This window comes from Galeopterus variegatus, unplaced genomic scaffold (assembly GCF_000696425.1).
Source record: "Galeopterus variegatus unplaced genomic scaffold, G_variegatus-3.0.2 Scaffold1313, whole genome shotgun sequence".
Lineage (NCBI taxonomy): Eukaryota > Metazoa > Chordata > Mammalia > Dermoptera > Cynocephalidae > Galeopterus > Galeopterus variegatus.
The window spans coordinates 192,513-199,073 of record NW_007727424.1 but is presented as its reverse complement, the minus strand read 5'-3'; the positions used below and the strand labels follow the sequence as shown (position 1 = coordinate 199,073).

The window sequence follows — 6,561 nt, the reverse complement described above, 5'->3', positions numbered from 1 at the left end:
TTTTTTTGTTCCCGCTTGAGACAAGCACATTACTCAACTTTTTTCTTTCTTTTGGGGTCTGGACGGCGTGGGGATCCGAACTCTTGACCTTCGTGTTATCAACACAACACCTGGCTCTAAACAACTGAGCTAACCGGCCATCCCAATTCAACTTTTGATGTAAAAAATACTTAATTTTTATGTACCCATAACAACTTGGGGTTTTTTTGTTTTTTGTCTTTTTCGCGACCGGTAAGGGGATCACAACCCTTGGCTTGGTGTCGCCTGCACCGTGCTCAGCCAGTGAACGCACCGGCCATACCTATATAGGATCCAAACCCGTGGCGGGAGCACCTCTGCGCTCTCAAGCGCCGCACTCTTCCGAGTGCGCCATGGGGCGGCCCTAACAATTTGTTTTTTAAAAATAATTTCTGAGTTTCCAGTCTTTCTTTTAAAAGTCTCCTTAAACTCTAGATTACCTATAAATTTCTGAATACCTTTTTTAAAATTTATCTTTTTTTAAAAAAGATGACCGGTAAGGGGATCTTAACCCTTGACTTGGTGTTGTCAGCAGTAGGCTTTCCCAGGTGAGTAACCGGCCATCCCCATATGGGATCCGAACTCGTGGCCTTGGTGTTATCAGCACCACACTCTCCCAAATGAGCCACAGGCCAGTCCTAAAAATTTATATCTTCTTAAATAAATGTATTTTGCCGTGTGCTGTGGGGTATTCAATTTTCTCCCCGAGAAAATGGGCCAATTATTGTAGCAGCACTCATTAAGAAATCTTGACTTACTGATGTGAAATTACCTTTGTTAAAAAATATTTGTACTTCCTGTATATTACCTATATCAGTTTCAGATCCTTCTGTACCAGTAAGATTTTATTCATGCCAATCTCAGTATCATACTCCTTTGATTCCAATAGTTTTATATCAAGTTTTAATATTTAGTAGTAAAAATATAATGGTAGCTATTGTTTGTTGCCTATTACTACTCTACATGCTTCATAAACATCAAAATTTTTGTGGTCACAGTGATATTGGTATTATCGTGATTAATCTCGTTTGCTTTTTTTTGTTTTTGGTGGCTGGCCATTGAGGGGGGATCTGAACTTTGGTGTTATAACACCTCACTCTAACCAACTGAGGTAATCAGCCAGCCNTTTAATATTTAGTAGTAAAAATATAATGGTAGCTATTGTTTGTTGCCTATTACTACTCTACATGCTTCATAAACATCAAAATTTTTGTGGTCACAGTGATATTGGTATTATCGTGATTAATCTCGTTTGCTTTTTTTTGTTTTTGGTGGCTGGCCATTGAGGGGGGATCTGAACTTTGGTGTTATAACACCTCACTCTAACCAACTGAGGTAATCAGCCAGCCCTCTTTTGTTTGCTTTTTGCAACAGCTTTATTGAGGTATAATTTGCATTCCATACAACTAATGCATTTTAAACTATAGAATTTAACTTCTTTTAGTATATTCATGTTGTTGTGGAACCATCACAATTTTGGAAACATTTCCTCACTCAAGAATGCTTTCTGTCACAGTCCCCATTTCCTTCCTCCTTTAACCTTTAGGCAATAATTCATCTTTTTGTCTCTGTAGATTTGCCTTTTGTACAGATGTCATGTGAATAAAATTATACAATTTTTTGTGAATAGATTATTTCACACAGCATGTTCTTCAAGGTTCATCTGTGTTTTAACATATATAATTCCATTTTACTGCTGAATGTTAGCCCATTGTATGGATATACTATGTCTTATTTATCTATTCATCAGTTGATGGACATTCAGGTTATTTCCACTTTGGGGGTATTGTGAGTAAGGCTGATATGAAAATTCACCCCCATCTTTTTGTGTATACAGGTTTTTATTTCTTTTCGTTATGTCCAAGGAGTGGAATTGCTGTGTAAATTATTAAGTATATTTTTAACATTTGCAAGATCTCTGACAGTACTTCAAAAAGATTGTGGAAACACAGAATTGAAAGATAAAACACTACCAGCTTCCTGTCAAGATGGTAGAATAGATGGTCTGCAGCGTCACTATCCCACAAATCAACCGACTTACAACTATTAAAAAGCAACAACAGCCAAGCTGGTGCCACTAGAGCTCAGGGGAAAAGGAGGAGAGATCTATGGAGTGCATGAAGGTGGGAGAAGCCACGATGAGAGAAAGGAAGGACCACTCCAACTGTTTCAAGCCCCGGCCGCTTCAAGGCTGGAGCTGTTGAGTGCACAAAGCAAGAGCTGGCAAAAGCTGCAGCTGTGCCCTTCGGATGAAGTTGCTTGGAGGCTGGAAGGGAGAAGAGGGCCTTGGTGGCCCCAGATCAGCAGGATTACTAACAGGGTTCCCATGGACCCACACAGGAGCGAGGAACCACAACTGAAAAAAAGGAGCCACTCAGAGGCCAGTGAGTCACAAGGGACTGGTGCACAACCTGTCCCATGGGAAGTGTTTGGAGTATGGGCATTGGGGGAGACAGGCTCACCGGGAGAACAAGTGGAGCACAGCAAGGACAGATGATCTGTGCCCCCAATCAGTTCAGGACCCCTCAGTAGAGACTGGTCAGGAATATAGAATTGCAGAGGGTGCAGTTTGCTAAAAAGATTCAGGCCCAGACCAGAGTTTCTATACAACCCAGGTGTACCGGATTTCACATGTCCAGAAGTATCTACAAAGTCAGCCATTAAAAACTGAGCTGCACAAAAAGCCTTCCCCAGGGAATCAGCAGCATATCAATAATTTAGCTCGGGCCGGCCCGATGGTGCACTGGAGAGTGCGCCGCCTGGGAGCGCGGAGGCGCTCCCGCCGAGGGTTCGGATCCCATGTGGAGACCGGTTCCCGCTCACTGGTTGAGCGCGGTGCAGGCGCAACACCAAGGGTTGCGATCCCGTTGCCGGTCCCCAGTGCGGGTGCGACACTGAGGGTTGCAATCCCGTTACCGGCCAGTAAAAAAGACAAAAAGGAAAAAATAAAATAAAATAAAATAAATAAATAATTTAGCTCAACCACGGAGTTCAAGTAATGGTTCCCAAAGGAAGTTCCCCCATTTTAGAAGTAAGCAAAGGACAACAAATTAGTTCCAGTGCAGAGTTTAAGTGTCAGGAACAGCAAATAATCCAACACAGAACTGAAAGAAAAAATACCCACAGACCAGAGACAAAGTTTGATATTAACTAGTAAAGGTCTCACATCACCAAAGAACACCTTTAAAACCTTGAAGGACCAGAAATCCCCTGGGCTACCACACCACTGAGGGGGGAGGGCTGGGGGCCTCCACCATGCCCCCCTGACACCCACAATCAGCCCAGCAATAACCACCAACCCACCACAGGAAGTACCCCGGGCTCTCCCAAGCTAGTGTGGTGGGGGGCCTCGGGCCTCACCATGCCCCAGCAACACTCACAACCAGCCCAGGAATGACCACTGAGCTGCCGCTGCAGGAAGCGCCCTGGGCTCCCGAGTGGGGCAATGGGCAGTGAGGGCTTCAGCCACACCCCCCTGACATCAGCACCCAGCCCAGCAATGACCAAGCCACACTGGAAGCCCTCTGGTCTCCCCTGCAGGAATGAGGGGGTGCCACAGGCCTCAACCCTGCCCCTCCTCCTTCCTCCTTTTCCCACCCTGTTTTCTTCCCCTTCCCCCTCCCACTCCCCCTCAACTGCTCCACAACATCATAAAATGTAAAAATATATTAATAAAAATAAATAAATAGATAATACACTACCAAACACCACATGCCAAAATACATTTATTTAAAAGATATAAAATTTTTTAAGAAGTAGAGTTAGAAGAGACTTTTTTTTTTTTAAAAGATGACCAGTAAGGGGATCTTAACCCTTGACTTGGTGTTGTCAGCACCATGCTCTCCCAAGTGAGCTACCCTGCCACCCCTATATAGGGATTCAAACCCATGGCCTTGGTGTTATCAGCACCATGCTCTCCCAAGTGGCCTAACCTGCCACCCCTATATAGGGATTCAAACCCATGGCCTTGGTGTTATCAGCACCATGCTCTCCCAAGTGAGCCATGGGCTTGCCTAGTTTTAAAGAAAAGTTGGAAACCCAAAAATTATTTTTTAAAAAACAAATTGTGATGGCTATGTAAAAATCAAATAGTTTTTACACCAAAACTTGGGCTGGCTGGTTAGCTCAGCTTGTTAGTGCATGGTGTTGAAGATACCAAAGCCAAGGATTTGGATCCCCATAATGTCCAGCTGCCAAAAACCAAAACAAAGTAATACAAGTCTTTCCACAAACTTATTGAAGAACCTTGGTTCCATACTGTTTTCCAAAGGGGAACCATCTTACATTCTCACCAGAAAGAGATGTATGAGTGTTCCAGTATCTTCTCATCCTTGCTAACACTTGTTATTTTGTCTTTTTCATCTTAGATACCCTAATGGTGTGAAATGATGATATGATTTTCATTTGTATTCCTCTAATGACTAGTGATATTGAGCATCTTTTCATGTGCTTGTTGGCGTCTGTATGTATTCTTCTGAGAAATGGCTTTTCAATTTAGTCCCTTTTAATATTGGACTGTAACACCAAAGTCAACAGTTTGGATACCTGTACTAGCCAGCCACCAAAAAAAAAAAAAAAATTGTCTTTTTATCTTTATAGAGTTTTCAGTGTTTTTCATATATTCTGTATGTAAATTTCATCACGAATATGATTTGCTGATAATCTATCCATTCTTTGGGTTTACTTTAATTCTTGATGGTATGCTTTGGAGTACAAAAGTATTGAAGTTCATGAGTGTCCTTTGAAGTACAAATGTTTTTAATATTTATGAAGTCCCATTTATGTATTTTTTTCCTTTGATTGATTGCATGTTGCTTTTGGTATCACACCTGAGAAACCATGGAAAATTTTTTTTGTGTGTCTTTTTTTGTCTTTTTCTGTGTCCGGCAACGGATCGCAACCCTCAGTGTTGCCCCCGTACCGGACCGGGGACCGGCAACGGGATCGCAACCCTCGGTGTTGCTTCCCGCGCCTCGCTCAGCCAGTGAGCGGGAACCGGTCTGTATGTGGGATCCGAACCCTCGGGGGGGAGCGCTGCCGCGCTTCTCAAGCGGCGCACTTACCGAGTGGCGCATTTACCGAGTGCGCCCCCGGGCCGGCCCCATGGAAAATTTTTTTTTTTTTGTCTTTTTTTGTCTTTTTCTGTGTCCGGCAACGGATCGCAACCCTCAGTGTTGCGCCCGTACCGGACCGGGACCAGCAACGGGATCGCAACCCTTGGTGTCGCGCCCACACCTCGCTCAGCCAGTGAGCGGGAACCGGTCTGCATGTGGGATCCGAACCCTCGGCGGGAGCGCTGCCGCACTCCCAAGTGGTGCACTGTAGCAGTGCGCCCCCGGGCCGGCCCGGAAAATTTAATATTATGAAGTATTTCCCCTATGTTTTCTTGTAGAAGTTTTATAATTTCGGGTCTTATGTTTTGATCTATTTTGAGTGAAATTTTGTATGTTATCTAAAGTAATGATCTAACGTCATTTTTTGTATGTGGATATTAACTTGTCCCAACATCATAAGTTGAAAACATTTTTTTTTCCTGGATTCTCAATTCTATTCCCTGAATCTATATATCTATTGTTATCTTAAATAAACAGTGAAGGATCTCCATAAGAAAATGTTTATTTGAGAACAATGCACTGCAGGGGGAATATGCATGTGATAGTAAACTGTGGGTATTTGGGCCGGCCCAGTGGCGCACTAGAGAGTGCGCCGCTTGGGAGAGCGGCGGCGCTCCCACCGAGGGTTTGGATCCCATGTGGAGACCAGTTCCCGCTCACTGGCTGAGCGTGGTGCGGGCGCAACACCGAGGGTTGCGATCCCATTGCCGGTCCCCGGTACGGGCGCGACACCGAGGGTTGCGATCCCATTACCGGTCAGTAAAAAAGACAAAAAAAGGAAAAAAAAAAAAAAAAACTGTGGGTATTCTAGGAGGTAAAGGAAGAGTTTTAAAGGAAGAATTATGGAGGATTACATAATTGTTTTGGGATAATTCTCCTTGGCTATAAGAATCAATAAGAGAGTAACACCAGAGAGGTTGGACAGACAGTTGCAGGGCAGATGTCCTTCCAGAAGTATTTTTTATTAAGGTTGTGATGGCCTCTGTACAAGGTTGTGGCTTTGCAGAGTGCTTCATGATAATTCTTTTTATCATACATGCATGAGAACTTCCCCCTTCGTGGTCTTTCCCTGTCTCTATTTGTCAGGTTTTTGTTGTTGTTTTTTTTTTTTGTGACCAGTAAGGGGAACACAACCCTTGGCTTGGAGTCGCCCGCACCGCGCTCAGCCAGTGAGCGCACCGGCCATCCCTACCTTGATCCAAACCCGCGGCTTCGGCGCTCCCAGTGCCGCACTCTCCCGAGTGAGCCACGGGTTCAGCCCCTATATCTAAATTTTCTATTCTGTCCCATGGTAAAAATCCTGAATCAGAATATGTCACTCCTCCAATTGTAGTCTTTCTTTCAAAGTTATTTTGCTTACTCTACATCTTTTTTTTTTTTTCCTTTTTGTCTTTTTTCGTGGCCGGCAACGGATCGCAACCCTCAGTGT

At 43.9% G+C, this 6,561-nt stretch overlaps 1 protein-coding gene across 1 annotated transcript in view; it reads right to left on the bottom strand.

The window, feature by feature from the left end:
- The window catches only part of LOC103593270 (zinc finger protein 266-like), a 35,564-nt gene that overhangs the window by 20,751 nt on the left and 8,252 nt on the right, over positions 1 to 6,561 (bottom strand). The window lies entirely within an intron of this gene.